The 25,165-nt window shown below is 49.1% G+C and overlaps 1 protein-coding gene across 1 annotated transcript in view; it reads right to left on the bottom strand.

Annotated features, from left to right (window-relative positions):
• Positions 1-25,165, bottom strand: part of KSR2 (kinase suppressor of ras 2) — a 410,482-nt gene that overhangs the window by 148,499 nt on the left and 236,818 nt on the right.

Raw genomic sequence — 25,165 nt, 5'->3', positions numbered from 1 at the left:
TAGAACAAGATGCTCAGTAAGTGTTTGTTAAATGAAAGAAGAGCTGAGCCCAGGGCTGCCAAGCAGTATCCTAGAGGCGCCTGGGGGCTCAGTCCGACTCTGGCTCAGGTCATGATCTCGTGGTTTGTGGGTTCGAGCCCCACGTCAGGCTCTGTGTTGACAGCTCAGAGCCTGGAACCTGCTTCAGATTCCGTGCCTCCCTCTCTCTCTGCCCCTCCCCAACTTGTACTCTGTCTCTCTCTCTCTCTCTCTCAAAAATAAATATTCAAAAATTTTAAAAACAAACAAAATATTGTAAGCCTACGTGATGGCCTGACCTCCTATCCCTATTTCTATGTTTGAAAAACATTTTAGACTCTTAACTTTATGTTAAAAAAACAACTTTGCGATTTTGCTTTGTGATTATTATTAATCTCGGTCTGTTATTCTCCATCAGAAAATAAAGTCTTGACTTTTATCTACATTTCTCATGCCTGATTATTATTTTTTTCATCTATATTCCAATATGCTAAATATTGTGATAATAAATCTAGATAATCCTTGGCTGGCTCCTTTTCTGAGCACACTAAGTGTTTATTAATGCCCAGAATCCAAATGAAACCTCACTGTTTTCTATGTACTCAATGAAGAAGATAAATCAGGTTACTTGGGGGTAAGATGGGGGTAATTATCATTATTTATCAGATGAGATAATACGCCGAAAAAATACTTTTAAGCCAAAAAGCACTATACAAAATGTGAGCTGTTATTATTGCTTATTAAACAAAATTCCAAAGTAAAAAAGGAAGTCATTAAAGCCCTCATAAAACATTTATTTATTCTGATGGAAGCAGAAAGGCAGGATGCATGCAAAATGGGGTTTTAAAGGCCCTCGTGAGGCTCGGGGCCCCCTATAGACTCTGAGAGCCCCCTGTTCCCACCAGGTGCTCCTCAGACACCGGTGGCCAAACATGAATGCAGACTGCTGCCAGGCCAAGAATACAAGAGAAGTTTCACTCCAGGCAGAAAGGGGCTAGAGGGAGATGCCCTCAGGGTAAAGTCACAAAGCAGTTACCACTCCCACAGGCGACTGTTCAAATGCACCAGCAAGGAGGAATTTCTATTTCAAGTCAAACATCTGTTGCCCTGTGAACCGCCCACAGGGAAGGCAGGGACCCGGGGCTGTGTCCCCTTGGACCAGCAATGCCTGGCACTCATCACCCCAGAAATGATCTGCCTGTCCTGAGAAATCTGTGATGGATCAACCTGAGTAGATGGTATTTGTAAGTGTGGAGACAAATGCTATCTATCTACCTTCCTTGCAACACCTGTGTGGGGGACCCAGAAGCAGACCTCTGGCCACCCCGAAGTAAGGGACATGAGAGCAGTGTGCTTACGCCCATCGGAGAGGGTAAAGGACCCCCAAACACAACAGCTCCAGACGCCAAGGCCGTGGGTTTGCACGAGGTGATGCCCCTAGAGAGCCTGCCCGGGCGTCACAGACACGGCTACCCCGGCAGATCCAACACCTCACCCGCACACAGAGAACTGCGGTCTGCACGAAGTCAACCCACAGCCCATCTCTAGGGGTATGGGACCTCCTCCTTGAGCAGAGCCTGTGGCTAAAACTCAAGGGTGGAAGGAAGCAAGCCTCTCGTCTCCCCCGTTCGTGGGGGTTGCTCCTTAGTGTCTCTCCATGGCCAAGCTTTCCTGCTGTTACAGACAGGAGCAAAAATGTGAAAGTGTATTCATAAAGAAGCAGAGGAAGGAAGAATTATGTATCTTTCTTTTAAAAGTATACTATACTTGACATTGGGCAGCCTACTATTAGTTTCAGGTATATATCATAGTGATTTGGTATTTTTATATCCCAGGAAACGAGCCTCATGATGAGTCTACTTAGGGTCATCACCGCGTGGAGTTATTATACTACTATCGACTGTACGCCCTAGGCTGTAAATTACAGCCCCCTGACTTATTACATATCTTAAATACTGGATGGTAGATGATCACAAAGAAATTATAAAGCTGAGAGCAAAGGAAAGATGAATAATTTTTTTTAATCTTAAAAATGAGCTAGATTTCCGATACATAGAAGACATTAAGAATCTTTACCTTGAACGGTGAGATAAAAGAAAGGAAATTGTTTACAAATTGCCAAGCGATGAGGCAAAAATGTAAAAGATGGACCAGTGAAATAAAACGCAAATGGTTTAAACCCCGGGGATAAATTAACAGTGTAAAACTAAGTGATGAATTTAAGGATTTATGAGAAGGCACTAATTACAGAAAAGCCCAAAGAAGGTTTTGTTTTTGTTGTTTGTTTTTTTTAGGAAATGAGAGAATCTACATCAAGGTTTTATTTGGGAGTATCTTTTGATTGACAGAAAAGCCGCTAACAGCGCCCAGGAGGTTCCCATCTACTGTGCACCCAGCACCTGCGGCTGGTGGCATCTTTCATAAACACAGGGCATCTCTTGAAGCCAAGAGCCCAGCGTTGGTACATCAGGATGATGCCAACACCAGACTTTATCTGGATTTCACTAGGTTTTTCACTAATGTTCTTTTTCTGTTCTGGGATACCACAGTGGATTTAAAAGAGAAGTATTTTTTTTTTAAATGTTTATTAATGTATTCTTGAGAGGGAGGGAAGGAAGGGCAGAGAGGGAGAGAGAAAATCCCAAGCAGGCTCCACACTGTCAGCACGGAACCCAACATGGGGCTTGAACCCACAAACCGTGAGATCATGGCCTGAGCCGAAATCAAGAGTCAGATGCTTAACCGAATGAGCCACCCAGGCGTGCCAAGAGAGAACTATTTTTGTTGTTGTTGGTGGTGGTGGTGGTGGTGTTATTCCATTTTGTTTTTATTCTGGTAAAATGCATATGACATAAAATTTCCCATCTTAGCCATTTTTTTTATTAATAGTTTATTACCAAGTTGGTTTTCATGTAACACCCAGTGCTCTTCCCCACAAGTGCCCCTCTCCATGACCATTCCCCCCTTCCCTTCCCCCCTCCCTCTATTTTTAAAAGAAAGTTAATGCAAAATTTAAAAAAATGACACAGATACCAATGAAAAAGGAAAAGCAAAGGAAATGTAAATGGATGACAGCTAGCAGAACAGAGTAAACAGCAGAGGAACGGTCCTGATGAACTGAGACCACCTGATCAATGACGGGCTGGCAACGGTGCAGGCACCGGAAGGTTGTCTGGCAAATGGTGCTGGGAAACTGGTCATCCATCTAGAGGGGAAAAAAATAATGCCCTGCCTTACCCTGAATACCAAAATCAATTCCAGGTGGATTAAGGACTTTAATGGGAAAGGCAAGACTTCGCAACTTTTAGAGGAATGTCTAGGACAACATGTGTATGACCTCAGGGCAGAAAGAATTGATTAAATAAGATTTTTTAAAAAGCAAAACCATAAAGGGAAGAAATGATATATGTGACTACATGAATGCGGAAAACATCTATTCATCAAATGAGACCATAAGGAAAGCGAGCCACGTCACACATCACAAGCTTTGCCACACACAGGACAAAGGTTTAGAATCCAGTATGTTTCTGCAGTTCCCACATATCAATAAGAAGAAAAAGAGACAACTCAACAGGAAAGAAAAAAGGGGCGGCAAAGACATGGACGTTTCACAGAGGATGAAACACACGAGAGACCAGTGCACTTGGGACACAATCGACAACTTCATCGCCATCAGGGAAATAGTCACGGAACCTGACCTAAGACACCATCTTCTCACCAGATTGGGCAAACAAGCTACACGGTTCTGGCTGTAGGAAATCTGGCAAAAACATGGAGGAGTGGGGACGCCTATGTGCTGCTGGCGAACATATACTGATGCAACCATTTTGGCAACTGATTATATATCATCTAGTCCAATGGTTCTTAGCCAGGGCTTTCTGTCCCCCAAGGGGCCATCTGGACCTATCTGGGGATATTCTGGTTTCTTTGGGGGTTGAGGGAGATGCCGCTGGCATTACATGGGTACGTAGAAGCCACGGATGCCACTGTACACCCTCCATTGCACAGGAAGGTCCCCCCACAAAGATTTATCCCCAAGTGCCGACGGTGCTGATGTTGAGAAACCCTGATCTTATCTAGGGAAGACAGACAGACTCAGACCTAGCAGAGGTCCTCTCCGGAATATTCCAACTCGTTCCTGAAAAACGTCAAGGAGGGCCCTTGCACCAACGACTAAATCCCAGACTTCTCCCCAGAGAGACTCAGGATGAGACCCACAAGTCAGTTTTGTTTTGTTTTTTTTTTAAAACAAATCCTCCCCAAATGAACGGTACCCCCAGAGAAGTTTGGGAAATTGACCTAGATGTTCAAGGGAAGGGCACCAGAAGCACAGCCCAAAACTTCAGGGTAAAAAACTGGGAAAGAATCCAAATGTCCATCAACAGAAGGAACCTATTCCTACGAAGGAATATTACCATATTTCATGGACTTTTAAGATGCCATCAAGCGTAAGGTCATCGATTTATGAGCCACAAGAAAGAGGCTGCCAATTAATCTATCACACGGTGCTCTTTTTATAGTCATATTTTTAAATTTAGTGTTGTTTTCCAATCTCTTTCAGATTGATTTAGACATACTTGATCATCTATCTATGCCCTTTTGCGTAGACAATATGCATAGAGAGGGCTTTTTTGGTCTCAGGGCCAAGTTACAGTGTAATATGTCTGAAGACCTCTCAAACGCCAATTAAATTCAACTCATGTAAGATCAATAATGCACCACGGCTCTGAAGTGACGACATAACCACAGTTGTGCTGGATGCTGGACGGGCAAGCGGTGACAGCTATGGCCCGACCCCGCCAGACAGACAGCGACTGTGAGGTGCTGGAGATTGCAAATCACAGTCCGACTGCAGAGGCTCCTCCGTGGGGAGACACATGCGTGGTAGAGTTGGTGAAACAGTATGAGACAGCATAAAAATGAATGAACTACAATTATTCCCATAGACTTGAATGAATCTCACAGCCAGAACATTCACTTAAAAAAAGCAGACTATGTGCAGTATGATCCCACTGTTTGAAGTTCAAAAACATGAGAAACTAAACTATGGATTGTTTCCGGAAACAGACAAAGGGGGTGTCCCACAAAGAAAAGTACGACGTGATCAAACAAATTCCGGACAGCACCATGTCTGGGGGGCAAGGAAGAAATGCAATCAGGAGATGCACATAAAGGGCTTCCAGAAACTTGCGATATTCTATTTCTCAAGTTGAAGTTCAGTTTCTGGGTTTTTTTTTATCAGGGCCACTACTAGGGGGAGGGGCAAGTGAGGCACTAGCCTGAGGCACTCCCATTTAGGGGAGTGGCCAAAACACTCAGGTATCAAGGTAAAAATACTTCAGTGCAGTTGTTTTTAAAATCAATGCAAGGGGTGCCTGGGTGGCTCAGTCAGTTAAGCCTCCGACTTCAGCTCAGGTCAGATCTCATGTTCGTGGGTTCGAGCCCCACGTCAGGCTCTGTGCTGACAGCTAGCTCAGAGCCTGGAGCCTGCTTCTGGTTCTGTGTCTTCTTCTCTCTCTACCCCTCCCCCTCTCATGCTCTGTCTCTCTCTGTATCAAAAATAAAAATAAAACATGAAAAAAATTTTTTAAATCAATGCAAAAAATCCATGATGAACAAAATAGCAAATAGGACAGTATTCCGCCCTGCACTAATACAACCTTGCCTCACTTGCTGCTCCCTAATCCCAGTCCTGGTTCAAATAAAACTTTATTAACAAAAACACGCAGCTGGCCCAGAGGCCATAGGTGCCACTGGATTTTTTTAAATAGTGCATTAAAATTTTATTATTCTGTAAAGTGTCTATTGATTATACACACACACAGCAGCACATATACATACACATATATGCAAATACACCTTTTTTTTTTTTTTTGAAAGATTTTCCAGAAGGGCGCCTGGGTGGCTAAATTGGTTAAGCATCAACTTCAGCTCAGGTCATGATCTCATGATTTGTGGGTTTGAGCCCCGCATCGGGCTCTGTGCTGACAGCTCAGAGCCTGCTTCAGATCCTCTGTCTCCCTCTCTCTCTCTCTCTCTCTGCCCCTCCCCTGCTTGTGTGCTCTCTCTCTCTGAAAAATAAATAATCACTTTAAAAAATGAATGGCAAAAGGGCTTCCCGAGTGCGACATGGGGGAAACTGAGAGGGTCCCTAGGCCAGGCTGCCAGAAGCTTAAAGCAGGCTCCAGACTCTGAGCTGTCAGCACAGAGCCTGACACGGGGCTTGAACTCACAAACCGTGAGATCATGACCTGAGCCGAAGTCAGATGCTTAACTGACTGAGCCACCCAGGTGCCCCTTGCCCTCCATTTTTAATTTAACCTTCAGCTAAGTGCTAGAGGGAGGCAGAAGAATCCTCCATTTCCAAATGGGGAAACGGAGTCCTGGAGAGGCTCACTAGCTGGGCCCCACATCACACAATGGACGGCAGGCCGTGGCTCGTACTGGGGGTCTGAACCCACTCCGCACTCCTCCTGTCATGTGGCCTTTCCGAATTAAGAAGTGCCTTGCCTAGTTCACTACTAAATCAGAAAGTAGGGTGACAACAGTAAGCAAAAGGGGTCCTGGGGAAGTTCTTCGGGCTGGGGAAGTGGTTTAATCTGAAGAGCCGGTTTCCACGGCGTGGCTGGCAACAGACCCGTGCGTCTGAGGGTGGGTGACAACAGCTGTGTCTTATGGGCTCCCCCTCCCCTCTCCTCCACCGAGAGCCCGCACAGGCTGCCGAGATTCTCTTCCGAGGCAAACGGCCGGCCAGGGAGCCAGTGGGGCATTTTGGGCAGCAGCACTTAACTCTTTATGGTCACTAGGAGGCCATCTGCGAGGCGATGGCTAGAACGCACTGACTGATGAGCAATTTCACAGCTGAGAAGAACTCACGGCACTTTCGCAAAAAGCACCCAGTTTACTCCCAGACTGATTACGCAGTCACCGGGAGACTGACTCATCGGCATGGCAGCCGCACACTTCTGGGCTGAAGATGTACCCTTGGAGACACCTGTTAGTTTCCTAGGGCCGCGACGGCTTCCGACAGCAGACATGCATTCTTGCCGTTTGGAGGCTGGAAGTCTGGAATCAAGGTGTCGGCTCCCTAGGAGCCTGGCTGTCGGTCAGCCCCCCCCGTGCTCCCTGGCCTGCTGCATCCCTCCGATCTCCGCCGCCATGGTCACGGGGCATTCTCCTTGTGTGTGTCTGTCTCCATGTCCAGATTTTCTTTCATTTAAAAAAATTTTTTTAACTTTTTAATTTATTTTTAAGAGACAGAGAGAGACAGACCATGAGCAGGGGAGGGGCAGAGAGAGAGAGAGAGGGAGACACAGAATCAGAAGTAGGCTCCAGGCTCTGAGCTGTCAGCACAGAGCCCGACGCGGGGCTCGAACCCACAAACATGAGGTCATGACCTGAGCTGAAGCTGGGCGCTTAACTGATTGAGCCACCCAAGCGCCCCCATATCACCTCATAATAACTAATTACATTTGCAACAGCCCCATTTCCAAATAAGGTCACATTCTGTGGGTCTAGAAGTTAGGGACTCAACATATCTGTTGGGGGAACTCATTCCAGTCAGAAGCAGGTGCACCTGTCTGGTGGCAAAACTGGCCACTGTAGGGAAATGTGGGAAATGCACAGGCAGGGTACCTGAGCCCGAGGTTTGGAAGTTCCCCCCAATAGTGCGATTAAACCGCAGAGAGCACACTAAAACCCCAGATCTGGCTCCTGCTCACTTCCCCCTCTCCTCCCTGCCCCATCCAGACTCTTGTGCATCCCAAACCTGTCCAGTGCCTTCAGCAGCAGAGTTCCTTCTGCCTAAAATGCACATCCACCTCGGTCTTCATCTGGCCAACCCTTCAAGTTTCCGTGTGAGCGGCCAGGTTGGGTCCCTGCTCCCCCACCGTCACTGGCCCTCTGTTTTAGTGTTCACAGCATCCCAGACAGGCACTCAACACCAGTAACTGGCTGTGTTCTCTCTGTCTCCCCCAGCAGGCTGGACATCCCATGAGGAGAGAGATCTTGAATGTCCAGTCATCCCCATGTCCCTGGAGCCCACACAGGGAGCAGGCACTCACGAATACTTACGGTGGGAAAGACAGATAGAGGGGTGACTCTTGAAGACATCAACTCGAGACGCTGTGAGGAAAGCTGAAGTTCCCGGACAGATTTTCCTGCTACCTGAAAGCTCACTTGATGCCATTCTGCTTTTACAAAAGACCTGCAGTAGGACCGCGGTCACTAGGCAAGGGAAATCCCAAGAGGATTTTCGCTTTTACAAAATGGTCATTGCCTCTTTGTTCTACACCATTTCGGCTCACGAAAGGTGTGACGGGAATGCTTTGCTTTCGGATAGCAGGGGAGCCTGTATGTCCAAAGCTCCCTCCAAGATTGGAGAGCTGGCTCTGTGGCATAAGGAAAAGCGGACAAAAGCCCCGGATCTCGAGGTAAACATATGTGACCCCAAGCCCTTCCTCCCTCTTGGTGTCCCTGAGAGAGGCACAGAACTTCCCTGGACCACATTCTCCTTTCTCAAAGTAAGAAAATCAGACCCTACCTCCTCCCCGGGCTGTTCCAATGAGATCCGCACCCCTTGGGGGCAGGTGCGAAATCCATGCAGGGGTTGGAAAGGGGTCCCTTTAATTTGTCAATGACATGTCAGCCTTGGGATGTCTGAACCTAGATAGGGATCAGGACTTCGGGGAAAATACTCTGCCTCCTCGGGGCCCCAGGTTTCCCACTCATTCATAACATTTACAGAAATGCCTAGGGTAGCAGTTTCCAAACGGAGTGACAAGGAAGTGTCTCAGGGCCCCCAACATCAGGGGACAGGAGGAAGGGACAGGGACCGGCCCCCGCTTCGCACAACCCTTAACAACACACTTTTATTATCTGCTGATTCACCTATTGTGGGTTTACATAAGATCTCTTTTGAAGGTTTTTTTCCCCCTAAATGATATTTATCACCCACCTGTAGAAGTCCAATCCCAAGGGTTTCTGACTTGCATTTAATGGACCAGGAAATGTAATAAATAGGGGACTAGAGTTGGCCATGTTTATTTCCAAGGGAAGAAATTACATTAAAAAAATCACCATCTATATAATTACACATCATTTCATTTTAAAAAGAACATTTCACGGCAAAAAGATATGAAGGATATTATCTCCAACCAGAGGGCTTTTTAGTTCATATACATATGTGATGGAGACACTACTTCTTGTTTTTTATTTGCACCTGGCCAGCGGCTGGTTGAAAACATCCCCAGGTCCCCAGCCTGGTCTGGGGGGGTTGGTCTCTGACCTTAACTCCAAGGGAGCTTTTGGTTAAATCTCCACCCTCAGAGAATGGGGCGGGAATGAGGTTCGGAAGCAGTTGGTCCATAGAGCCAGCGCTTAGAACTGCCAGGGTCTTCTCTCATTCTAAACCTTAGGTATGGGGTCATACCTAAGTATTCAAATACTGCCACACAGCGCCTGACTCTGCAGGTCCCCCACAAGCAGCTGATCAATGAATGGATGACCCTTGGCGGGGGACAGGGGCGGGTATGCTAGGCCCTCTGGACAGCCGTCCAAGTCTCCTCATTGGCCCTGTCCCCACTGCCTGATCCGTCTGCCATCCACCCCAGGAACTACAGCTGTGTCTGTGTCCCACAGCTGCCCGCCCACCCACTTCCTCCACCTCTGCAAACGTGCCTTCTGGGGCTCAAGCAGGTGCTCTGCTTCTAGGCTGGGGGAAGCTGCGGCAAGGTGACCCAGATAACCTGACAGCCATCAGTGTGGCAGCAAGCAACACCTGTGCCGGTGAAATATGGCCCCTGTGGGGCCCAGGCACCTGTAAATCACATGGGATCACATCTCAGTGCAAGACCTGCCTCCTACTTAGGAGAAAAAGAAAGTTTGCAGCACCTACACAGAAGTCGTAGGGGTTCAGAAAATCCTGCAAGAGCTTGGTGTTACCTGTGTAGTGCAGCTTTGAATACGCCGGCTACGCCAGCTGGATATTGACCTTGGCTGCACGTTGCAATCACCCAGGGCTCTTCAAAAAGTATTGATGATGGGGCGCCTGGGTGGCTCCGTCGGTGAAGCATATGACTCCTGGTTTCAGCTCAGGTTGTGATCTGCCAGTTCATGAGTTTGAGCCCTGCATCAGGCTCTGCACTGACAGGGCAGAGCCTTCTTGGGATTCTCTGTTCCCCTCTCTCCCTCTCTTTCTCTGCCCCTCCCCAGCTCACTATGTCTCTCAAAACAATGAATTTAAAAAAAAAGATAAAAAATAAATAAGTTGAAAGTACAGATGCCTGGGCCCCACCCTCCAACAGGTTTGATATCACTGGGCTGGGGTGCCACCTGGGAATCAGAAGTTTGAAAAGCACCCCCCCACCCCCACCAGGTGATCTGAACATACAACTGAAGTTGGAACCACCAGGCTCGAAGCCGTTCCTTCCTTCATGGCCGCTGGAAACCGAGGGGGAGAGGGAAAGAAGTGATTCCTGACACCCTCTGAAATGGAAATGTCAAACACGCAGAAAGGGCACTCCTCATCAGATAGGTTCAGGCTCCGCTTCTGCATCGCGCACGTTTTCCTCTGGCTGCTCAGTGAGAAGTGCCCGTGCGCAGCCCGCAGACCAGTGGGTTTTCACAGGGGATCGCTGTCGATACTGCCTGCTTCCTATCCCTATGCTGGGAGTCACATCCCCCTGACGTTCCTTGAAGATCCAGTCCCTGAATTGCAACCTAACGGGATTCCACTCCATGAATTCAAAGACGAGCCAATGACTCAGGCCACATGAGTGTATTCCATCCAACTGACTAGAGTGATCAGTTCCGGATACACATGGATGCGCCCCCATCAGACCCATCAGACCTAATGGTGAGACTCTTTTTCCTGATGCGCTCAGATCTATAAAGACGGAAATCTGGAACAACCAAAGCCTGTTATGCTAAGAATGAAACCCACAAGGAAGAAAGCAGGACGGTAAGATAGAGAAAGAATACCTGATGATCCTGAGCTCCTGGATCCAGCCGTTCCTGAAGTCCCTGTGTATATCTAGACTGCTTTTTTTTTTTTTCCAGTACATGAACTAGCACGTTCCTACTTCACCACTTACTTCACTACTGCTGAACCCAGTATGTGATGGGTCTCTATTACTGGCACCAGAAAAATCCCTGATAAATACAACCTTAAAGATCTTTAAGCCAGGCACCCCTCTTCTGCCAATTACACCCATTCCTCTGTCTGGGTTCTGTGGGGTTTCTAAGAGGGAGAGAAACTGGGTAAGGACAGACTGCTTCCTCTCTCTAGACCCCTGGATCCCCCAAACTACATATCTATGTTCAGAATTAAGTTTATACATGTGCAGAGTCTGTATTGTTTCTTGGGCAAACCTCTATTTCATAGTCTACTGCTCCACCCACTGTCCCTAAAAACAGAATCCCAGACAATTTGGAAGGGGCTGTGACGGAGTAGTCACCCCAGTGCGGAGAAGCTGAGCCGTGGGTGTGGTGGCCTTGACAGAAGAAGCAGGGCCTGGTATAAATACCTTCTCAGGAGGGCAGTGGTGAAGTGAGCTCATTCAACGAGATGGGAAGGGAGGCCTCACTGAAAACCACACTCCCTCAGCAATTCCTGCAATACCACACCCAGCACTGAGAACAGTCCCATCTCCTGGAATGAATATGCATGTGTGTGTATACGCATATACCATATCAAACATATGCGTGTATTAGTAACATTACTATTAGTTAGTAACATTATGTAGATTACAAATGCTGGTATTTATTATCTACTCACCACGCTCCTGGCACTGGGCTAGAAATTTACATGCAGATTCTCATTTAATCTTGCAATCGCCCTACGAGGGGGTCTGATGGTTCTCCTAACTTTGCAGGTGAGAAATGGAAGCTCAGGATGTCACTTACCCAAGGCCCGACAGCCTGCAGGGAGCAGAGTTGGGATCTGATTTAGATCAGGTCTTATTTAGCTGTGAAGGCTGAGGCAAATCTGGCCCACCACCCGTATTTAAAATAAAGCTTTATTGGTTATACAAAGCTGCCCTTTAGAGAAAAAGTGGCCCACCTCTGGCACCGGCCTAAACATTCACACAGCATTTTATAGCCTGGAACAGCTCACACATATCATTGGCTTATCGGACCCTCACTGCAGATCTGTGAGGTCAGGAGACTTACGCCATCAGTAGCCCATTTTATAGACAGGAAAACAGGTGAGGTGGCGGCCTAAGGTGGCCCTGCTGCTCAGGGCCAGGCGCACACACAGCCCCTGTGCTGTCTTGGCTGCAGCATGCTGCCTCCAAAACCAGAGAGCCATTGTGCGAGGCAAGGTCAGGGCCCTGAGGCACTGGTGCCGCTCACAGCAGCTCCTGGTGCTTCTGAGCCCAAAGGCTGCCGAGAAGGCTTACGGAAACAGAAAATAATGACTTTGCTGGCAGCAGGCTGGGTGTGCCAACAAACACCCAAGGGCCCAGGCCAAGGGTCTGTGGTGATGGGATCAGCACGGGTGGTCCTCTGAGGGAGCAGCCAGCCAGCCCTGCCATTGCCCCTCACCTCCTCTGCACAGCACTTCACACCAACTGCTAGGCCTTCCTCCCACAGGAGCACTGGTTTCCTCCCTCCCTCCAGCCCACCACCCACCTCGGCCAGATTCTCTCTACCAAGGAACGGGGCACTCAACATGGCTGGCTGAGCTCAGGAGGCTGGGAAAGTTGGATCACTGGAGGGAGAGGAGAGAGAGAAAGGGATGGTGAGAAGCAAAAGGAGAGACAGAGAGGAGGGGCAGACACACATGAAGACTGACAGAGGAAGAGGGCAGGGGAGAGTGAACATGGGAGGGAGCAGGAGGGGGAGATGGACGCGGGCGCCAAGCAGCCACCCACGCCTGCCTGGCGATGCCCTGACTTTCAACAGAGGGAAGAATGCTTCACCTGGAGGAACAGAGCAGCACGGGGCCTGGTGGGACGCCTGCCACTTTCATCTCCAGCCAAGGAGAGTGTGGCCCGAGATGAGAAGCAGGCTCTCTGATCTTGCCCAGCAGCTGGCGGGGCTCAGGCATCAGAGGGAAGGTGTGAGCTGGTAATCAGCCCAGGCCTCGGCCCCATTGGCGGGGGGCTGGGACAAGGCCATCTGAGAGCTAGGAAGCAACCTGCTCTGTGGAGGAGAAGGACTCTCCCCATTCAAAAGGGGAGACAAATAAGTAAAAGGCCCAGCGTGAAAATCAGTTTTCAAAGCGACCCTGTGGGAGCAGATGTGTGGCAGGGAGGATAGAATGTGTGGCATGTGAGTGACAGAGGTCCGGAGGGGGCCCAGGAGCACGGTCCTGAGGGGGGAAAGAAAGGCTGACCCCACCTCTTTTTTTTTTTTAATGTTTATCTATTTTTTAGAGAGAGACAGAGTGTGAGTGGGGGAGGGGCAGAGAGAGAGGGAGACACGGAATCCAAAGCAGGCTCCAGGCTCTGAGCTGTCAGCACAGAGCCCGACCTGGGGCTCGAACTCACGAACCATGAGATCAAGGCCTGAGATGTTTAACCGACTGAGCCACCCAGGGGCCCCTGACCCCACCTCTTTGAAAAGTTCCTGTCACAAGATTTAGTAAAGGACATACCATGTGTGACAGGTATGGTCCTGAGTTGGTGGCCTCCCCTACAAATGCTGCTTAACATAATGATGGAATCGTTAAAAGCGTTTTCTCCATTGCCAATGTGTTAGAAATTGTAGAATCGCCCATATAAAATCTACGTGTCTGGCTTCTCTCGGAAAATATGGATAATCTGGTGACACTCTGGCCCCTTCTTACAGAGCAGTCGCTGGCTAGAAGTGGGTGGTGGTTCCTTCTTTAGAAGGGGTGGGTGCTCTGTGTTTTTCCACAGTCCTCACCTCTCTCTACCGCCAGACTGCAAGTGCATTCTTCATCCCAATGTCCTCAATCCAGATTTACTGAGTAACGACCATTCCCCCAGGCATTGGGCCTTGTTTATACAAAACACACTTTTTCAGCATCTAAGATGCGCCAGACCTTGAGGGTACAGCCGTGAACCAGGCAGACATCGCCTTTATAGAGCGCACAACCTGGTGGGAAAGCTGACCTCAATCCGACAGGGCTTTATTCCCTATAGTCTTCACAACAACCTTGTGCGGACAAGATGGTTCTACTCACTTTACATATCAGGAAACTGAGGCTTGAGAAGTTTTTTATGCTTAGTGAAGTAGGCACTTCCATTTGGGAGGGGGGCAGATATCTGAGACTATTTAACAATAGCTATGGGATGGCCACTGGCCAATCAGAACACTCGTCCAACCATCAGAGCACACGCCCAGCCAATCAGGAGATAGGCTCAGCCAATCAAAACACACATCCAACCAATCAGAACAGAGCCCAGCCAATCAGATTAAACAGCGTTACAAACACGGAAGGGCCAAATGTCTGCGCTGCCTGTCTGTATTGCTTGGTACTGGGCAAGGATAATAACGACATTTCGTCCAACTGAACAATTCCTGGTTTTCAGACGGTGGTCACAGACCTCCCAGCAATCAACATTCCCGTGAGATGGGCAGATATCACTGACATGCCCATTTGCCAGATAAAGAAACCAGGGGTCAGAACTGTTGAGCAGAATCTAACAAGGGCCACATTACCAGGGGTAGCAATCCTCAGGGGAGAACCCAGATCTTCCAACTCCGGGTCCAGAATTTCTGTCTGGGTCTTACATGGCTTCTAGCCAACCAGACGACAAATTCTCTGAGATCAGGGACCATAGCAGACATTTCCTTGCCGCCTCCATGATACTCAGTGCTGTGGTCTGAGTGTTTGTGTCCCTCCAAAATTCATATGTTGAAATCCTAACCCCCAGCGTGGTAGTCTTAGGAGGCGGGGTCTTAGGAAGGTACTTGGGTCATGAGGACGGACCCCCAGGATGGAACTGTGCCCATATAAAAGAGGACCCAGAGAGCTTGCTAGCCTTCTTCTACTCTGCAGGGAGGGCTACAGAGCAAGGACCAGGAGAGAGCCCTCTCCAGAACAGGACCATACAGGCACCTTGATCTTGGACTTCCAGCCTCTGGAACTAAGAGAAATAAATGTCTGTTGTTCATACAGTCACCCAGTCTGTGATACTCTGTTCTGGCAGCCCCAGTGGACTAAGACACGTTACATATCAGGAATCCACTCAGTACTGATGTCTCCATTCAGATCCGGTGGTGGGTGCGGTGACGCCCAGCAGAGACCAACGAGGATCAAAACAGACCCAAACCCAAACACCATAACATCACACAGGAGTACTGATGACCATGACAATGGCGGTCATCACAATGGGCGCTGTATGCCCATTCTAAACATGGGAAAACTGAGGCTCATTGATGTTAGGGAATAAAGGTCAGAGATAAGATTTCAAGCCCAAGTTTATCCAGTTCTCAACTTGGTGCCTGGCCAATAGTGGGACTCGATTTGCCTTGGGAATGGCCCTGAGTCTCTACCTGGCGCCATTAACCTGGGTTAACCTCCTCTGTGAGGCGGTGTGCTGCCTAGAGACTCCCAAGGAACGTCAGAGGGATAGTGAAGCAACTCCTTGCCAGGGATCACAGAGAAACGCAGTCCAAGGGAGATGCGTGAACCGCAAGTGTTTCCTGTACCATGTGGAGATGTGTGCCCGTGAAATTGGATCAAGAACTAATCTGGCCCTGGGGATGCTCCTCAAAGCCCCTGAGGACAGAGACCCCCATTACTCACTGTTACTCTAGTGAACACTGGTTATCAGGTTCCCTGGCATTTATTCTCCATGCTTGGGCAAACCCCTCAATTTCTAAGCCCAAAGGTGAAGATCATAGTCTAGGATTAAGCCAATAATTTAGCATCTCACATGTTTGACCCCACCGGTTGGTTCAGAGGTGAGCATATGGTCGTGCTGGATGAATTGTGAATCTCAGACCTAAATATTTTCTCTCTTTCACCCTGGACCAGAGCAGGGAAGGGACTTCTGGGATTATCTTATTACCATGTGGAGCCTAAAAGTACAGCCATTCTGGAGAAGAATAAAGTCAAGAGATACAGATAGACTGAGTCTTGACATGAACTAAGCCCCTTGATCCAGCCATACCTGAAGCCTACATAAACCCTGGACTTTTCAAATACATGTGCCAATAAATGACCTTCATACTAGAAAAAACCCCAACAACTTAACTTGGATTGTTGGTCAGTTGTAAGTGTCAAGTTCTATGTTAGTTCTACCACCACCATACAGTGATAAAGACCTGCTTGTTTCTAATCAACAAAATCGTTTTCGAGAGTTCTGAGTACCTGTTTCTTTGATTGGTTAAGGTAGCGGATCATCCGTAACAACCCACAGACTGCATCAAAGTCCAGCAACCTCAGCTCCTGCCTCAAGGATGCCAAATTCAGCCAGCTCTGCAGCTCTGGAGGGCAACAAGAAAAATCCTTTCTCCTTTGTCCTCTAGGTCCTGAGTGGCTGAGGGCTCACAGGGCTGGGTACAAAGTGAATGCTCAAAAATGTTACTGTCATGTAAAAATACTTCGGTGTGTCAGCTCCATGCAAGGCACGGTGGCAACAGTAGTGAGCAAGAGCAATGCGGTCACAGCCCTCGTGGAACTGGTAATGGGGGAACAGGGCATTAAGCAGGTTTTCATATGAATAAATGGATGGTTGTGGATTGTGATAAGGGCTTCAGAAGGAAAGTGCAAGCGATGAGAAAAGATGTAACTGACATTCACTTGGGGAATTAGGAAATGCTTTCCCAAGGAAGTGGTAGTTCAGATGAAGTGACAACAATGACAGGGTGTCCAGTAGCCCATGGGTTCAAGGCAAGAGAGAACACAGTTCACTTAAGATCATGGTAGAATCTTAACCCTGGCTTGGGGGCCAGGTTCTCGTTTGCAGAAGATCACTTTGGTAGACAGGATATGGGACTGAAATGAATATGGAAAGATTCATTTGGAGACTACTGAATAGTTTGGACCAGGGTATTAGTGATGGAGGAGGATATAGAAAAAAAAACCTAGAAGAACAGAACTCACAAGCTACAACCTATGAGCAAAATCTGCCCTCTTGGCAGTTTTTGTAAATAAAGTTTTATTGGAACACAGCCACACCCACTCTATTGGAAGAAAGTCTATGGCTGCTACATGCTACACGGCAGAACTGAGTAGTTGTGATGGAGACCATACAGCCTGCAGATCTGAGAGTATTTACTACCTGGACCTTTAAAGAAGGTCCAGAAGTTTGCCAAACTTCTAAAGTTTGATTTAGAAGGTCACCTCAATAAGACTTGGAAATGGGAGAGAGGAAGGGCCAAAGCTCACAACTAGATAAAATACAGACTTGCTCAATGGGGAGATGTGCAGGATGGGGGTCACTGGAGAGGAGTTAGCTTTATTGGGGAAAGAAACAACTCTGATGAAAACAACCCACCACAGCCCAACCTACTACGTAATGGACATGCAGCCTGGCCCAATGACGTGCAGAGAACTCATGCAACTTGGAGTCCGAAGGTTCTAGTCGTAGCTCTGATGTGTTGTGTCACTTGCAGCCATGCATGCATCTCTCCTCTTGGAACATCAGTTTCTTCATCTTCGGAACGGGAATGGGGAAGTACGGGGAGGGAATATGCATGCCTGTGTACGCTGCATATTCTGGAGAGACATCACTTGTTCCTTCTGTTCTTGCTGCACGAAATCAGTTGAAGTACTCACCAGGGATTGGGCGGGGAGGAGGTTATTGGGACAACAGTATGATTGGACACAGGTCTTCACGACAGGGACCGGTACTGCCCACGCCAACTGCCTGAGGATCAGGACTCACTCCAATAGACATATATGACCCCCTGGCTGCTAACGCCAACCACTTACTGACCAATTTTTGCTGCTACAATTCCTGGTAGGAGCAATCATAACAAAAGGTCTAAGGTTGTCTATTGCACACTGAGCCCAAACCGTTTGTGCACAGGCAAGGGCTGCAAAATTACAGAGAAGAAAGGGTTGATGATAAAAACCCAGAAGCTGCCTCACCCACAACATTCATAACCACACACACCCCACCCCACACATACACACATCACCAGCCCTCCTTGCACACAAGAGGTGCCACCTTTTCCGGGAAGGAACTGTTTCCTTCCTCCAGAGCACATTCAGCAGCAGCAGAGAGGCTAACTTTGCACCCAGCCTGGCATAACGGAGAGAGCTCAGCTGGGCATGAGGAGATCCAGGTTCAAATCCCAGCTCTGAAATCCTGGGCAAGTTCCTTCTACTTTCTGGCCTCGGTTTCTCAATCTTTAAAATTTTTTTTTTTGTTTTATTTATTTTTGATACTGAGAGAGACAGAGCATGAGAGGGGGAGGGGCAGAGAGAGAAGGAGACACAGAACTGGAAGCAGGCTCCAGGCTCTGAGCTAGCTGTCAGCACAGAGCCCGATGCGGGGCTCGAACCCACGAACGTGAGATCCGACCTGAGCCGAAGCCGGAGGCTTAACCAACTGAGCCACCCAGGCACCCCTCTCCATCTTTAAAATAAGGGCTTGGGTTCCGTGATTTCTGAGCTCCCTATCAGTTCTGACCTCTATGCTTTTATTTTTAAAAAATTTTAAAGTTTATTTATTTGTTTTGAGAGAGAGAACAAGTGGGGGAGGCATGGGGTTGGGGGGAAAGAGAATTCTAATCAGACTGCTTACTGGACAGTGTGGAGCCTGATATAAGGGTTCTGATCCCGTGAACTATGAGGTCATGACCTGAGCCAAAACCAAGATTCGGAAGCTTAACCAACTGGGCCACCCAGGTGTCCCCAACCTCTATGATTTTAGAGCAGAGGTTAAAACCCAGGAGCCCCAAGCCCAAGTACCACCCACAATCCTGTGGGATTATTTAATACCACCTCACACAGCGTTAAAAGATTTCCCATTGGGTGCTAGCATTTTACAGCTGGGAGATTTCTTATGAAAGTCACAGTTGCTGACTTCTTCGGAAAAATTCAGACACCTGGCAGCTTGGATGCACTGAAAAAGACACACACCACGTGAGCAGAAGTCGTGCCCGACCACCCAGCCCAGGTCTAACATGAAGAAACACAGACAAACCCGCACTGAGAAACGTTCCGTGAAGAAGCTGGCCCCGCCCCCGCTTCTTCAAAGACGGCACCGTCACAAACAATGAAGAAAGGCTGAGGAACTATTCAATCCGACACAGGAACGTAATGCAGAAATGTGGCAGGAAAATAAATTGCTACGAAGGATACTATTGAGACAATTGGTGAAAGAGGGATGTGGTTAGATGAAAGTCTTGAGTCAATGTCAAGTTTACCGAATCCAGTACCTCTGTGTGGTTATGCGACATCATCCTAAATGGCTCTCAAGAATGAAAGAGAGGAAGCGAACGCAAGGAGATGTCAAAAATGGATGCATCTGGGGCGCCTGGGTGGCTCAGTCAGTTGAGCGTCCAACTTCGGCTCAGGTCACGATCTCACGGTTCGTGGGTTCGAGCCCCGTGTCGGGCTCGGTGCTGACAGCTCAGGGCCTAGAGCCTGCTTCGGATTATGTGTCTCCCTCTCTTTCTGCCCCTCCCCTGCTCGCACTCTGTCTCTCTCTCTCGATCAAAAAAACATATGTTTGCACTCATAGGTCTAACGGGAAAACATGAGAGACCTAATGGAGAACCAGGGGGAGCAGAGGAAGGAGAGAGAGTTGGGGAGAGAGAGGGATGCAAAACTTGAGAGACTATTGAATGCTGAGAATGAACTGAGGGTTGAGGGGGAAGGGGGAGGGGGGAAAAGAGGTGGTGGTGATGGTGGAGGGCACTTGGGGGGAAGAGCACTGGGTGTTGTATGGAAAACAACTTGACAATAAAATATTATGGAAAAAAATAAACATTTAGATAAATAAATAAATAAATGGATGGCTCTGAGAAAAGGGGGGTACAGGAGTTCTTGTTGTGTGCTTGCAGCTTTTCTGTAAGTTTGAAATTATTTCAAAAATGAAAGTGTTTTTTAAAAAGATTGTCATATCCAACCCACCAATTCTCAAATGTTAGTGTGCAGAATCCCCTGGAGGTTTGGTGAAAATTCAGATTGCTGAACCTTCGTCAGAGCTGCGGCTGCTTCTTTTTTTTAATGTTTACTTATCTATTATGGGGGGGGAGGGGGGGACAGAGAGAGAATCCCATGCAGGCTCCATGCTCAGCGCGGAGCCCAGTGCGGGGCTTGATCCCGCAACCCTAGATCATGACCTGAGCCGAAATCGAGAGTCGGATGCAACCGACCGAGCCACCCAGACACCCCTCCCCGGAGCTTCTGGTCCAGTAGGTCTGGAAGGAGGAAAGTAAGAATGTGCATCTCTATAAGCTCTCACGTGATAGACATACTGTGGACCTTGGACGTGATTTGAGAAGCCCTGGGACACTGGTTTAAACTAAGGGAAAGTGACTATCAGAAGAACAAGACACAGAAGGAGCTTCTAAAATCAGGACCGACAGAGGGTGGTACAGGGGACCAGGGCTTTTCATCCTGAGCCTTTTTGGACCATTTTCTTTGCTTCCAGGAATGCACACCTGAATGCCTATAAGGTACCGAGACCAAGACCTGCCTGGTGAGCAGCAGATGGTCAGTATGTGTTAGGGACCTGCTGGTACTTGAGTTTCTAAAATACAGCAGAGATGCCTGGCAACAAGGGTGCTTCCTGCATCTGCTGGCGGGGGAGGGATAAGGAGCAGCACTCTGGCCTGCTCCTGGTGGGGGAGACACATTCTCTGGGTGCCCCAATGCCATCTACAGGGGTCCCCCCCTTAAGACTGCCACCACGGAGTCAGGTCAGACACAAACGTCTCAAAATCTCTCCCAATTCTGAGACAAGAACTTGGTTCAGGCTGCAAACTTGCGCCGAGACACACAACTCCTCCTCGTCCTCTTCCGGGGGGTAATGAACCTTGGCCTCAAGCCTCATTAAACCCCATTATATAATCACCCCCATCCCGAGTCCCTTTATAACCCTTGCAGAGGCAGGTTTCTCGGGAGGACGCAGTTCAGCCTCATCAGTCTGTGCGGCTACCTGCTGCCTCCCTCAACAAATCAGCCTCTGACTCAGCCTGGAGGCACATGAGGCCAGGCCCCCAACGGAGGGTCAACTATCTGTCGCGTTGTGTCTAAGAAAAAGCACGGGAGATGTTTGGTGAAGAGATGAGGAGAGCGCGCAGTGAGACAGGGCGAGGTGAGGGCCAGGCTGTCTATCAAGGCACCTTGCGTGGGGCAAAATTTTATAAGGCTGGGAGGCCATGCGTCCAACTCCAGCCGGGGAAGTCTGGGATTCATCAGTCACTGTTCCCTTCAGTAACAGCTGCCCCGAAGGGCTCGACCCCCGCAGGCAGCTAATAAAGAAACACCCAGAGAACTGCAGGTGGTAAACATTGCCTGTTATTCCTCATCGTCTGCTGAAGACATCCTGGCTGCTTTCTGCAGCTGCCCGGCCCTCACAGGGACAGCCACCACCTGGGACAACGGAGCCCCTGAATATCAGCACCGGAGTCTGGCAGGGTTGTGATTTGTTAGGCAGCGTGGGTGCTGCTCTCAGCGTGAGCACAGCATGCTGAGGGACAAGAGGCATCCTTGGAGCAAGGCTGACCCCCAACGACACAATCCCTCCAAGGAGGCAAGGGTGCCAGGGAGGAAACTGGAGCAAGTTAAGGTGCCCGTCTGATGAGTAAACAGGTCTCAGAGAAGACGGCGTTACGACCACATTTCCTCCGCATTACAGAACGGGGCGTTCAGCATGGGCGCACACGCCACTTCCTGCCTGCCCTGGTGATCTCGGGCTAGCTACTCAAATGCTCTCAGCCTCAGTTTCTTCATCTGCAAAATGGAGCTAAGACTAGAAACTACCTGCTGGAGACCTGTGAGGCTTAAGTGAAACAGTACAATTAATTGCTTTGCCTGAATTAAAGATGCCTGTAGCGTTGTCAATATACAATAAACACCGTTGCTATTATTATCATGTTTTCATCGTTGTTACAAGTTATGCCATCACCTGAGCCCCAGTAGCTGCTGTGTGGAGACTCACGTGCTCTAAGCACCCGCCCACCCCCAACGGTGCAAGGAAATGTACACACATTCCTCATTTTGTCCTCACTATATCCTTGCCAGGTTGACACAGACACGGAGCAGGGGAGTGGGGGGGGAGGTTCGGTGATTTGTCCAACAATATGCCAGCAACCACTTAGTTGCTATACTCCCCAGATCACTTCCACCAGCCGGTAATGAAAGATGATGAGTAATTACTCCTTCCCATCGAGACGGTATTTTTCATTCTGGAGAAGGTTCTTTATTGGGGATTAGAGTGGCAGCCTGACCCAATTCGGCCGGACTTGGAGATACCCTACAAAGAGCCACCAGCACATCGCTTGTTGGACCAAAATTGGTCCAGGGGTAGAGGGCATCTGGTCAGATGCCCTCTGGGCAACATGGGGTGACCAAATGAAATGCCAAATAACAGCAGCAAGGATGGAGAGAGAAGTCCATTGCCCTCAGGTTCACTCCTGAGTCACCATCTTCCACGTTGAGCAGTGGGGCTTCTCAGCTTGTGTTTTGTCCACACTTTGCCTTAGACAAGGTTCCTCTATAGGCTGGGCCGCCTGCCACTCCCCGCCCTCCCCCTGCTCGTCACTCCCAGGCCAGAAACACGGGGCAGGCCCCTAGGAGGTGATGTCCTTCTCACAGCCCATTGGAGGAGGCTGGGCACTCTGAGGGTCTGAGTCTCAGCCACTCTACGACCAGACCTGCCTAATGCCATCCCCAGGCATCACCAGTAGGGGTGACAAGATGGCAGATCACCATCTTCGTGGCGATCTTCACCACGCGGCCACAGCCAGAACTGACCGTGACAATGGGGCAGACAGACTCAGCCTGGCAGAGATGACGCGGCTTCAGGGGCTCCCTCTGCTGGGTCGGAAGGGGTCGGGTTGGCGCTGGGGGCCAAAGGCAGACTGATCTCTGCTGAAGCTCACGATGGGAGCAGAACAGGACTATTACCAGCATGGGGGAACCAGTGCCTGACCAACGTGTCCTCCCAACCGCCCCAGCCCAGAGTCCTCAAATCAGCCTTCTGAGTCCAAAGATTTGTCCGCTGGGTAAGTGGGTAAGAAATGCTCACTGGGTAAGTCTTAGAGACACAGAATTTCTAAGCTCTGGAATGGACCTCTATGGAGTCTTTTATTGTACAATTGGGGAAACTGAGACCCCCGACAGAGAGGGGAATTCGCTTCACCAAAGTGGAGGGATGCAGGCCAGGGATGGATCTGGATTTAAAACCTACAACGTGGGCAAGATCATTGAGCCTTCTGAGCCTCGGTTTCCTTATCTATAGAATGGGAATGATAATGCCTGCCTCAAAGTTTGTGGGGAGGCTTAACGATGACCAGGGAGGGACAGAGGTCGTGCAAGCAATTGGTGGCATCATGGAGACTCTGTTTCCTAATCTGTCCCACCGGGCTGCCCCTGTTTCTGTCACGTGTTGGCATCAGTGGAAATGGACTGGGGTCCGCGGGACTCCAGCTGATGTCTGGGTGACACACTCCTTCTCCTGCTGAGACTCAAGTGCTACTTTTCTCCTTTATGGAAGATCAGAGGGCGGCCTCTGCACACCAGGATCAGGACTGTCCAAACAGGCAACTGTGCTTCAAGGGTCTCAGCGCTAAGGGCTGGTTTTAATTAGGGACTCGGCTCATGAGCACAGGTGAGTGCAGAAGCCTTTCCTCTCACGGGGAGACCAGGGCAGGCATGAAAAGTTGGGAGCCATGCGGCTAAAATGGGCAAGTCTGTGGTCTTTTTGAGCAGGCTGAAGATGTTTCTCTTCGGGAAAGAACTCAAGTGCACAGTGGCGGTCAAACCCCCAGAGATGGCCATGCTAACATCACTCATAGGATGGCGATGCCCAGAGACGGACACAACCACCCGGCGTCATGCCAAGGTAAATTCCAAGCACTCTTAGGGCCATAGGGAAGGGGGGGGAGGGGTGAACTGAAAGGCATTTACCCACAGCCCTCAAATTAATCAGAAAGTCAAAGGATGTAAGTGCTGCCTGGAGAAAGGAGCTGATGAACATCATAATGACAGCTAGCATTTATTAAGCACTTGCTGTGTGCCAGGCACACTGTGCAGATGACTTGACATACAGAAGCAGATCTAATCCCCACAGCCACCCAGGGAGTGAATCTAGTATTATTCCCATTTTACAGATGAAGTCACTGAGGCTCAGAAAGGCTCTGCCCTTGCTCGAGGTCAGGCATGCTGCTCAAAAAGAAACAGAGCTGGGGCTGGCACCCAGGCGTGACCCTTCAGCGCCTCTCACCCTGTTGCTAGGACACATTTGATACGTCATCACCCCTTTTCCTGGTCTGAGCCCCAACCTGCCCTCTGACTGTGCACAGGCTCACCCCCACGGAGCACTTCTGGTCTGAGAGTGATCTCTCTCAAAAATTAATAAATTCGTCTTCTGGGGCTGGTATGTGTCATGAGCACTATTTTAGCTGGCCTGATTCAGGGCCTGTGCCCCCGGGCACCGAAACAAGCCAGGTTCTGGACTGCTCCTAGCTGATGTCCACACGAGTCTCTTCTGGCTCTGGACCCTCAGCATGATGCACATCTATAGACTGTAAACTGAGTTAACTGTCCCGCCCAGGCCAACCGTCTAGCAGCGCTAAGTTAGAGCTTCTGAATCCAACGGTCTTGACATGAGTCATGGTGTTGGAGGTTACATGTGCCGTTTCCCAGGGAGAGAAGTAACAGACTGCATGAAATTCTCAGAGCATCCATAGCCTCCCAAAAAAATGTTCAAAAACCCTTCTGCAAAGGTAAAGGATAGAACCCCACATTTAGAGACAGGCCCCCTGCTGAATATTTGAGGGATCCTGGATCAGATAGTGTGTGATAGGGAGCTTATCCACTCTGGAGTGAGAAAGAACCAGGTTCAAACCCTGGCTGGACGACTCAATAGCTGTGTGGCTTTGCCAAATTCTTTGATGGCCTCAGTTTCCTCACCTGCACAATGGGAAGAACTCATCTGCACCGTGGCTTGTTGCTAGAACTAAATGAAGTCAGGCACGTGGGTGGTGAGGATGCACAGGGACTCAGTAAATCCTGCCCATCATGTATCAGAGCAGCAATAGGTCA

Source organism: Suricata suricatta, chromosome 14, assembly GCF_006229205.1.
Source record: "Suricata suricatta isolate VVHF042 chromosome 14, meerkat_22Aug2017_6uvM2_HiC, whole genome shotgun sequence".
In the NCBI taxonomy this organism is placed as follows: domain Eukaryota; kingdom Metazoa; phylum Chordata; class Mammalia; order Carnivora; family Herpestidae; genus Suricata; species Suricata suricatta.
The sequence above is the reverse complement of the archived record's forward strand: the minus strand, read 5'-3'. Positions and strand labels throughout refer to the sequence as shown.